At 47.8% G+C, this 12,019-nt stretch overlaps 1 pseudogene; it reads right to left on the bottom strand.

The window, feature by feature from the left end:
• Positions 1 to 8,528: 8,528 nt before the first annotated feature.
• On the bottom strand, positions 8,529 to 8,667 carry LOC119342422 (annotated as a pseudogene).
• Positions 8,668 to 12,019: the final 3,352 nt, after the last annotated feature.

Here is a 12,019-nt window from a genome sequence, read left to right as displayed (position 1 = left end):
CGCCGCGCGGGCAACGCCCGGCCGCGCCCGCCGGCGGCAGCGGCGAGGGGGAAGGGGGGCGGGGACTCGCGGGGAGGGGGTGGGGAGCCGCCCCGGTCGCCTCGCTCGGGGAGGGCGACGCGAGGGGCACCAACGTGAGAGAGAAAGAGAGAGCCTTTCCTCTGTCTAGAAAGGGATTCACAACAGTGGCGCTCCTTATTTGCAAGTTAAGCAAGCAGCTGTTCGTTCACAAGCCAGGCAAAAATCTGGAGACGAAGAAGAGCTGTAGCTGACCGAGCGGTGCCCTGGTAAACTAGTATGTTGTTAACCTGGCTTTCCTTCCTAGAGTACTCTTTGGCAAAACCTCTTCGATCTTCTACCTATGGAACATGGAAGAGAGAGAGAGATCACAAGTGGACCATGGAAAAGAGAGAGAGAGAGATCACAAGTGGACCATGGAAAAGAGAGAGAGAGATCACAAGTATATTTAATGAGCCTTGCTTCAGTACACACCCCTCCCCCTTAACGTATAAGGGCATTTTGGGCATACGATACTTAACGTATCCCGCGCCGTATGCGGCGTGCCCATACAGGTATAGCCGAGTGCACGGCTCGAGCCGATACGGCCGGCTCGCATCTACCCCCTCCCATCGCGCGAAAAAAAAGGACCAACAACCTACCGTTGATCACGCGGCCCATTCCAACGTCGCCCCGTCCAGCCGATCGCCGCCCTTCCCCGCTGATCGCCGCCTTTCCCGCCGATCTTGCCGCGATCACGCTGCCAATTCCAACGTCCCCCCGTCCAGCCGATCGCCGCCCTTCCCCGCCGTTCGGCCGATCGCCGCCTTTCCCCGCCGATCGCCGACCATTCTCCCTGTCTTCACCCGGGATCTGGCCGCCGTGGACGTTGTTGGAGTCGCCGCCGTACGCGATATGGCCTGGGTGCAGGTCGTCGCGGTGATGTGGCCTACGCGGACGCCATAGCCGTCCGCAAAGGCGTGATCAACCTCTCCAGGAACATCCTCGCCGTCCGCCGCCAAGCCAGCATCTAGGTTTGTCATCTAAGCCGTCTAGTTTGTGAAAAAAACATTTGTAGCTGCAAATAATTATCTGTAATCACTTGTTTGTTACACTATTCATTGGTATGACTGTAGTACATTTAATTTGATTTTAAATTAATAGATCAATTTTTATTTTAAATGTTGCAGTGTTGGTAGCAAGGTCATTCAATGGATAAAGAAACTGGATTTACGGATGCGTTCTTGGAGACGAGTGAGTGGTATGGTAGCGATAGTGTTGATCGTACGAATGGTAATGAAAGTAAAAATGATGATGGTAGCAGTAACAATGTATACTGGTCGTCGTACAATAATTTACCCGAGGAGGATTTCCAAAGGAAGGAGGAGGGTGCTTGTAGTGAAAACGTAAGTGACGTGTATATTCATTTCGTCGGACGAAGAACCATATGGGTACTTACATGTGCATATGATTTTTTTATGTGCAGGAGGATATTGACGCCCGCAACGAGAAAAATCATGGTGTTGAACCTTTCACGGATAACATAAGTCAGGTTCGGTCCAAACTTGTAGATGTCATACAATAATTAAAACTTGTTAAAAACAACTTACACTTGCTTATGTGTAATATTGTAGGCTAACTTCGATGGTTGGAGTGGTGATGATGGCTATGAGCATGAGGATGCAGCTAATATGGACATTGAGGAGGCTGAAATCCAACAACGTGCGCTGGAGACACAGTTGAAGGTTATGGGTATGACCTTTGCATCACAATGGGAGGCTTACACGTTCTACAATAACTCGCCAAAGACCATGAATTCAGTATCAGAAAAGATAAGGTGAAACGAGGAAAAGGTCTTTCAACCACAATTCGGTATAGGCGGTACATTTGCTCGAGGGTAGGAAAACGACTGAGTAAATTTTTAAACCCGGAGGGCCGTACCCGCAGGCTAAGACCTGAGACTCGTTGCGAGTGTGGCGCACATTTAGTTGTGAAGTTGGACAAAGGACGTGGAGTTTAATTCGTGGCAGCTTTTATGGATGATCACAACCATTTGTTGGCTAGAGCAGATGAGGTGGTACTTCTGCGGTCACATAGAGTGATGGGAGATCACCATATAGCTGAGATCTTGGTGATGGAAGGAGCTGGGATCAGAAAGCATATCATCGTCGACAACTTCAGTAGCAGGTATGGTTAAGTGTGGGTTTCTGAGACGAGATGTCTACAACCTATGTTGCCGTGAAAAAATGAAGTTGATTGCGAAGGGTGATGCTAACACGACATTTGGGATTATGAGCAGCAGAAAGAAGAAGGATCCAGACTTCTTCTTTGAGTACGTGCTCGATAAGGAGGGCCATTTAAAGAGCATGTTCTGGTGCGATGCACAGTCGCGGCGGGACTATCAGTTGTATGGAGATGTGACTGTGTTTGACAGCACGTATAAGATGAACAGACATGGTATGCCGTTCATCCCCTTTGTTGGTGTAAATAATCACCGTTGCACCATAGTGTTTGGTTGTGCCATTGTCCGACGAGACCGAGGCGACGTATGTGTGGCTGCTCCAGACATTCCTGAAGGCCAATTATCAGAAGAAGCCAAGGTCAATCATCACAGATGGAGACGCTGCAATGATACGAGCTATTAGGTTGTTTTGGTTGATGTGTTGCACCGTCTCTGCTCATGGCACATGGAAAAAATATGCAGAATCACCTTAATTACAAATCACTAAATGAGGTCAGGGCACTCTTGTACAACTCCACCTCTCTAGCCAACTTTGAGGCGAGATGGCACGCTTTTGTCCTTAAATGGAGGACTGATAAAACAGAAGAGTGGCTGCGTAGGATGTACATGAAGTGGAGTCTCTGGGCAGCATCATATCTGTCAGATGGTTTTTTTCTGGGTATGCATAGTAATCAGAGGAGTGAAAGCCTTAACTCTTTTCTTCACCTTCACCTGGACGGCGGTATGACTATTGTTGATCTAGTTGTGCATTATGAGAATTGCATAGTTCGACTACGTGAGAACGAGGCGCATGATGATTGTGTTTCTAATCAGTCAATGCCACCATCAGTCACAGAATATAAGGACATTGAGAAGCATGCTGCCAAAGTATTCACTCGTGCCAATTTTTATATTCTTCAATAAGATCTGAAGAAGATGGGAGATCTTGAGATTTTTGAGACGCTAGTTGGAGTTGACTGTCACACCTTCATCATGACATGGAGAAATAACCGCAAATTTCAGTTCAGCATCAATTATCGAGCTGAAAACTCTGAGAATACTATAGACTGCAGTTGTGGATGAATGCTTCGGAAAGGGTTGCCTTGCAAACACATTGTGTATGTGTTGGTTCATCTGAAAATATCTGAAATACCTAAGTGTTGCATCCTTAAGAGGATGTCTAAAGTTGCGAGAGATGGGTTGCCTGCATAGCGGAAGAGTGACATGTTCGGCTAGGGTTGGACAGGGGCAGAGCAGTGTGCTCGCTATAGTCAACTCAGTATAACAAGACTAGAAGCTTTCCATGTTGCATCAAATGATCCATTTGTCTTTGATGAGTTGATGCAGTGTCTGCAGAATATAATAGCTAAGAAAAAGGTCCCTGCTGATGATGTTGTTGGTAGTAGAAGGAATGTGCATGAGGAGCCACGTGAGCCGGAACAACATGTTGATGTCATAGGTGATCCCATGAAAGTTTCCACCAAGGGCGCCCCTAAACAGAGCAAGACAGGGCGGGCAAAGAAAGATCCAAATGTTACAAAAAATGGAAGACCAAAATCATTTTCTGAGAGAAAACCAGGTCTTCTTTGTGTCATAGGTCGCAAAGAGGGCCATAGACGGCAAACGTGCCCAGAATGAAAAGTAAGTTTTACATTTTTTAATTATTTTTTGTTTCTCTCTTTACAATTGCCTGATAAGTTGTTTACAATTTGTTATGTAGGAACCGGGCATAAAGATGAAGTATTAATAATCAATGGAAGGCACTGGACAGAGTTCAATTAGCATGTCGTTGTGTTGCTACACATACTATATTTGCAGACAATTTTATTACGTTTTATTGTTGCTTTCGTGTGAGACTAAACATTTTCAAATCTTGCAAGTCTCGGGCTCTCCGGGCCTATCTGGGCCTTCGGCGCGGGGGCGAAACAAGGTTTTGCGGGGGAGCTGGAGCCGGCACAGCGCCGGTCGTGGCCAGGGCCACTTCTCCACCTTCCCTTTCCCCCGGTCGATTTGGTCGCGGTTGCCCGGTTTGCCCCTGTTGCTACGTCCGGTCGGTTCCCGCCACGGGCGTTGGAGGTTGTCCCCTCCTACGTGGCTGCTGTTGCTGCCGCCCCTTGTGTAAATTTGGTAAGCGTTTCTACCTACCTGAGTAGGCCGCGTCTGCATGTTTATATAAGATGGAAACAGCCTCCATCACGGCATGTACAGGATCTGATTGTTACATACGTAGGAAACAAGAAGAAGGAAAGTTCAAATACGATTTGGTTTTATCTCTAACCAAAACCGTGTACAAGATATGGACTCTAGAATATTTTCGTTAACAGCCCACCTCAATCACACTTTGGTAAGAGTGAGATTGCGCCGAAACTCTTCTAGATTCCGTAGTGGTAAAGCTTTTGTAAACCCATCTGCAACCTGATCCTTTGAAGATACAAACTGTATTTGAAGAAGTTTCTTCGCTACCCTTTCTCTGACAAAGTGGTAATCAATTTCAATATGCTTAGTACGAGCAAGAAAAACAGGATTAGCTGAGAGATAGGTCGCCCCAAGATTATCACACCACAAGCACGGAGGTTGTCTTGTAGGCATACCCAATTCTCTGAGTAATGACTGCACCCAAATGATTTCAGCTTTAGCATTGGCTAATGCCTTATACTCTGCTTCAGTACTTGACCGAGATACAGTGGCTTGTTTTCTGGCACTCCAGGATAGTAGATTTGATCCATAAAATATAGCAAACCCTCATGTTGATCTTCTATCATCAACACATCCTGCCCAATCTGCATCTGAGAAGGCACTTACCAATGTGGATGGTGTCTTCCTAAATGCAAGACCTGTATCTATGGTGAACTTAACATATCTAAGAATTCTCTTTACTGTTGTCCAATGAACAGTAGTTGGCGCATGCAAGTATTGGCAAACTTTATTGACTGAAAAAGAAATGTCAGGTCTTGTAAGAGTCAAATATTGCAATGCTCCAACAATACTCCTGTACCTTGTACTGTCATCTGGTCCAAGAGGTTCACCATCATAGGCTGACAAATTTTCAGTGCTTGATAGAGGGGTTGGTGATGGTTTGCAATCTTTCATGCCAACTCTGGTCAAGATTTCTGAAGCATATTTATGTTGTGTTAATACAATACCATCCTGAGTTTTCTTTACCTCAATCCCAAGGAAGAAGTGTAAATCTCCCAAGTCCTTCAATGCAAAGCTAGAGCTCAAGTCCTGCAACAATGCTGAAACAGCTTCCTGAGAGGAGCTGGTTACAATAATGTCATCAAGATATATGAGCACAAATATTGTCACCCCAGACTTATTAAAGATAAATAGGGAGGTGTCAGTCTTTGAAGGGGAAAATCCCAATTCCTGCAGTTTCAAGCTTAAGCGAGAGTACCATGCTCTTGGAGCTTGCTTGAGTTCATAAAGGGCCTTATCTAGCTTGCACACATGAAAGGGTGAGTTTTTGTCTTCATAACCGGGTGGTTGTCTCATGTAGACTTCTTCTTCCAGAACACCATGAAGGAACGCGTTCTCCACATCTAGCTGCCTTAAACTCCATCTCCTGGATGTAGAAATAGACAGAACAAGTCTGATAGTAGCAACTTTAACTACTGGACTAAATGTATCCTCATAGTCTATTACATATCTTTGCTTGAATCCTTTTGCTACTAATCTAGCTTTATATCTATCTATACTGCCATCAGCTTTCTTTTTTATTCTATAAACCCATTTACAATCAATAACATTTTTTCTATGATTGGCTGGAACTAAGTGCCAAGTCTTATTTTTCATCAATGCTGAATACTCAATATCCATAGCCTTTCTCCAGTTTGTACTGTTTAAGGCTTCTTGCACATTTTGTGGCTCTCCTGTTGCACAAAAGGATGCATATTTGAGCTTAAAATTTTTCTCATAGAGTACTGTACCGTCTGAGGGGAGTAGTGGTTTTGAGATGCCTGTTTTAGAGCGTGTGCGCCCTCTCATGATAGCACCAGTTGGGACTGGTCCAGAGCCAGCCGTAGAAGATCCGGATCCCACCTGGCGATCAGCCATAGAAGATCCAGCGCCCACCTCGTTGGCGGACGCAGGTGATCCCGAAATCGATCCATCCTGGCGATCGTTGTCGCTGACATCCGCTGCAGGTGCATCGGGTCCATGCGGCCCAGGTGGAGACGGGGCATCGGTGCCTGGGGAGCCAGCGGGCCCGGAAGACGCAGCACGCACTCGCGTGCGGTCGGGGGAGCGCCCAGGTGGCCCAGGTGGAGACGGGGCATTGGCGCCTGGAGAGCCAGCGAGCCCGGAGCGGTCGGGGGAGCGCTCGCCTCCTGGTTGCCCGCTCGTGCGGCTCGGGTTTGCAGCCTCTGCGCCGCCCGTGTGTGCTGCTGCAGGGCGATCTGCCTGGGATCGCGCGCCAGGATCACCTCCGTGTCCCGTGCCTGTGTCCTCATCTGCAACATAAAATAAAGGATCATTTCATGCCAAATTTAACTTATTTTCGACATGATTTTCGCCCAGATTTTTTTGTATATGTTCTGCACCTCCTGTGTTATTCCCTGCATCAGTTTGGTCAGTAACATATGCCATATTTTGGTCATCACAGTTATTATCACCCCCATGATCAAAGGATGAAGGATTTTAAAGAGATTCTGGTAGGAGGGAGATTTCTTTCCTAAGCAGAGCTCCTGCATTGGGATGAAGCGAGGCAAAAGGAAAAACAGTCTCATCAAATACGACGTCGCGAGAAATGTAAATGCGACCAGTGGAGACATCGAGACATTTAACTCCTTTGTGACGAGGACTATAGCCTAAGAAAACGCATTGTTTGGAGCGGAAGGATAATTTTTGAGTGTTGTATGGGCGCAAGTTAGGCCAACATGCGCAACCAAAAACACCGAGCCATGCATAGTTAGGCTTGGTGTGAAATAGACGTTCAAAGGGAATGTCAAAATTGATAGCACTACTTGGCAGAATATTAATAAGATAGGTGGCTGCTAAGAAGGCTTCATCCCAGGATTTAAGTGGCATGGATGCATTGGCTAGGAGGGCGAGACCGACTTCAACAATGTGTCGGTGTTTTCTCTCCGCCGGCTCATTCTGTTGATGAGTGTGAGGGCAGGAGACATGATGTGAGATCCCAATCTTTTGAAAGAAAGGATTTAGTTCCTCGTATTCACCGCCCCAATCGGATTGGACAGCAAGAATTTTGCAGCCGAATTTTCGTTCAACATGTGCTTGGAAATTGCGGAAAACCTCAAAAACATCGGATTTATTTTTAATAAGATAGATCCAAGTAAATTTACTGTAATCATCGATGAAACTAACATAATATTTGTGTCTACCAACAGAAATAGGAGCATCACCCCATACATCAGAGAATACTAACTCAAGAGGAACAGTAGACACACTTGTGGACACTTGATAAGGTAACTGATGACTCTTTGCTCTTTGGCAAGAATCACAAACAGACTCGAGGTTTTGCTCTCCATGACAAGGGAGCTTATAATTCCTAAGCACACGTTGAACAATAGAAAAAGATGGATGGCCAAGACGATCGTGCCACCGTGTTGGAGATAGATTGATGGCACCGAAGGCTCGTTTATTCGACGTCCTAATTGGAATCAATGGATAGAGGCCTCCCCTACATCTGCCTCGATAGAGAATTCTCCCCGTTGTTTGGTCCTTAATCACAAAAAAGTAGGCCAAAACTCAAGATAAACATGATTGTCAACAACAATTCTATGCACTGAAAGGAGATTTTTAGATGCGTGGGGGACATGCAAGATATTTCTAAGATGAATTTGATCATTGAGAGTGTTAATAACCGAATGACCAATATGGGATATGTCCATACCTGAACCATCAGCGGTGTGGATCTGATCGGTGACGCGGTAGTTGTCGTGGACGGTGAGCTTCTCTAGCTCTCAGGTGATGTGATTGGTCGCCCCGCTGTCGACGTACCAGTTGGTGTCCACCCCGTAGGAGGACAGGTTGGCAGCGCCCGCTGACTTCTCTTCTGGAAGGTAGTCGTCGGTGAAGCGGTACCAGCAGTCCATGGCCGTATGGCCTGACTTGCCGCAGATCTGGCAAGTCGGACGGTTGTTGATGTTGCCTGTACGTCCACCCCTGTTGTTGTTGTTGAAGGGATGGGCGTTGTTGTTGCTGTTGGTGCTACTGCCGCCCCTCGTGTTGCTACTGCGACGGCCTCCACCGCGACCACGAGGAGCGCCACGGCCACGCCCGCGCCCTCGCGCAGCCATGTTAGCCGAGGACTTGAAGCCAGAGTTGGTCCCTTGCAGCAGCTCGACCCGTTGATCGAAATTCGCCATCTATCCATAGAGAGCATCAAGAGATACATGAGTAGTCTGCGCATCAAGGGCAGAGACTAGTGGGGTGTAGTCCATATCGAGGCCAGCAAGGATAAACGAGATGAGCTCATCCTCGCCAACTGGTTTTCCAGTAGCAGCAAGCTCATCGGTGAAACCTTTCATCCGGGCAAAGTAGGCCGGGACAGATTGGTTCCCCTTCTGAGCATTGGCGAGGGAGATGCGCAGATTGTTGATGCGGGATCGGGAGTGAGATGAAAACATGTTGGTGAGGGCACTCCATACCGCGTGTGAGGTCTGCAGATGAAGAACCTGAACAAGTACCTCCTTGGACAGCGAGTTGATGATGTAGGACAGGACCTGCTGATCCTGCCCTCTCCAGGCGATGAAATCGGGGTTGGGGACGGAGGTGACCTTGCCCTCCTTGTCCGTGGTCGAGATCTTCTCTTCTGGTGCCGCGACGGATCCATCTAGGTACCCATACAGCCCAGCGCCTCTGATCTGCGGAAGCACCTGGGCCTTCCATAGCAGATGGTTCTCACGAGTGAGCTTCTCGGAGATTTGGTTGGAGTAGAGAGCCGGCACCGTGGTACTGGAGGACGCCATGGATGGAAGGTGGAGGAAAGGATGGAAACTAGATGTGTTTTGGAAGGTTGGCTCTGATTACCATGTAAAAATTTGGTAAGCGTTTCTACCTACCTGAGTAGGCCACGTCTGCGTGTTTATATAAGATGGAAACAGCCTCCATCACAGCATGTACAGGATCTGATTGTTACATACGTGGGAAACAAGAAGATGGAAAGTTCAAATACGATTTGGTTTTATCTCTAACCAAAACCGTGTACAAGATATGGACTCTAAAATATTTTCGTTAACACCTCGTTCCCGGTTACTTTCTCTATTCCCGCCGGTCTCGCTTCATTTGCCACGGTGAGATGGTGATGGAGACTGCTCGGCTATGGTGGCGCATGTTGGTGGGCGGCGTGTTTGGTGGCGCATGATGGATCATCTGGAGTCGTGGATGGTTGGTGGTTCGGAGAAATCCGTGTCGGCTTGTCCGGCACCGACGCGGTGACGTCTGTGGGCGCCGCCGTGCCTCCCTGAAGGGCGTCGGGTTTGCCCCTTCCCTCGCAATCCTCTACTTACCGGGGGAAACCCTAGGACTAGTCTGGGCAGCAGCGTCGTCGGCGTCGCGGTCCTTCTTGAGGATGTTGCTTGGTATGCGGCGGTCTGGAGTGCTCGGAGTGTGGTGGAATTCTCAGGTGGGCGCAGTGGTTGTGGGTCTTCATCGTTTTCGTTGATCTGTCATTGTTCGCATTTGTTTCTTTTTTGTTTTCTCTTTCATTTCTTTTGGGCATGACTGTGCTGCTTCCGCCCCAGCATCTATCATTGGTTGTATCGAAGTTGGTTGCTTTGTAATACAAAGCGGGGGAAACCCTTTTTCGTAACCTGACAACCATACATGGTTTGGTAACATTGTATTCCCCATATAAAAACCACACATTAGTTGATTCTTAGTTGTATTCAAGTCTGCATGGATTTTCTTTGGTGAAATTTCCAATAGGTTTAATAATGAGGTTCTGCATGCTGCAGGTTTCAGACAATGAATAAAGCTCAATGCGTCGACCTGAAAACTCAAGATGAAAAGTCTTAGAGCAAAATGGTACGGTGTTACCAAATTGACTTAGATAAATGATCATCCTTATTTAGTGTTTCTTTACTTATTCGCAAGCACTTGTTGGATATATTTAAATAAACTTGATACTGTAAGCGCTTTGCTCACAGGTAATTATTTGCAAGCTAAGCAAGCACCTCTTGGTTCACAAGCCAGGCAAATATCTGGAGACAAAGAAGAGTTGTAGCTGACCGAGCGGTATCTGGTAAATTAGTACTCAGTCTATAGAAATATAAGATCATTTAGATCACTAAAGTAGTGATCTAAACAATTTTATGTTTTACATAGGGAGTATGGTCTTAACCTGGCTTTCCTTCCTGGTGTACTCTTTGGCAAGACCTCTTTGATCTTCTACCTATGGACCATGGAAGAGATCACAAGTATATTTTTAACACACATTATTTTCCTTAATTGGCATGAGCAGGTATTTTTTTAGCCCGCAAAAAAGGTATTTTTTCTGAAAGGAGGATAAATCCCAGCCCCTGAATCAAGTGATGCACACAACAATTTTATTATATTATTCAACAAAACTTGACAAGACAAATACATAGATCAACCCAACGCCACCTTCGTGGTAACCACAGTCGTTAGACCTACAAGCTTGACTATGTGCCCTTACCTCTCGTCAACACAGACCATCTAATTCGGTGGCCTCACCAAGATGCATGCCGACAAGCCGAGAGCACCAATTGATCTAGCATACCTTCTGCGCGCACCTGCATACACATGCTCTAGAAATCAGCAGCCGCCATCTTTTGCCTTCCCACATTCAAGAGCAATCAAGGCATTCACCTTGCAAGACCATTCAACTGTCGACGCCACCACGTCGCGAGACAGCTCCACCACCTGTGTGCGTCCATCAACACATGTCTGTCGCCAAGACTCCGCTGCAGCACATCGCCGATGCCCGTCATCGTCGCTACGGTAGATGCAACACCGCACCTCCTATTGTGCCCTATAGCCAGCACCTGCTCCAAGACGATGCCCCCAAGAGGGAGGATGCCCCCGAAGGCCTCGTCATCGCCCGATCTGAGAATCCTAGATCTAGGGTTCTCTCGGGAGTAGCCGGAACGAGGCGAACCATCGATGAGGCCTTCGACAAGGAGACGACACGTAAGACGCTGCCATCATCCACCGTGATCAAGGTCCACATGGTTTTGTTCGGCATCCACGTCACTGTGAACTAGCAGCTACCCGGATCCGCTCTGAGATCCACGCCATGATGATGCACATAGCCACCGGAACGTTGGCGGGAACCCGCCTCCTCACCGACCCCTCATCGTGTTGTTGGCCTTCCACGGGCAAAGCCGATAATGGACCTGTTGGGATCCAAATCCACGCCTGCCACCACAACCACCATCACCCGAGAACACGGGTCTCCCGCTGGCCATGGGGGCGACCTTCACCGCGCACAACCACGGACGCCACCTTGGCCGCTGCACGTGTGTCCCCCGTTGGCCTCGCCCTAGCTGATCGAGAAGGTTCGCCACCGCGTCCAGCCCCCCCCCCCCGCGCGTGCGCCACCGCAGCCTACGCCGCTGTCAGCAGCGGTAAGGAGCCATCACCGTGGTTGGGCTGCTGGCGGCGCTACGGATTGCCCCCCGGCGCTGCCCGGGGGAGGTGTCGCGAGGTGGTACGGGTCACGATGTGTTCCCTATGGGTCCAGACTAAGTAAATTGCATAAAACCATCACTTTGAGGGCTAGGTTTGCGAAAAACACTAGGATACATTTTCTCTGTAGAAAGCACCACATCTTGCGTAATGGTTTTACAAAAAACACTAATTGGTGGATCTGGCTATGTT

Source organism: Triticum dicoccoides, chromosome 7B, assembly GCF_002162155.2.
Source record: "Triticum dicoccoides isolate Atlit2015 ecotype Zavitan chromosome 7B, WEW_v2.0, whole genome shotgun sequence".
In the NCBI taxonomy this organism is placed as follows: Eukaryota; Viridiplantae; Streptophyta; class Magnoliopsida; order Poales; family Poaceae; genus Triticum; species Triticum dicoccoides.
The sequence above is the reverse complement of the archived record's forward strand: the minus strand, read 5'-3'. Positions and strand labels throughout refer to the sequence as shown.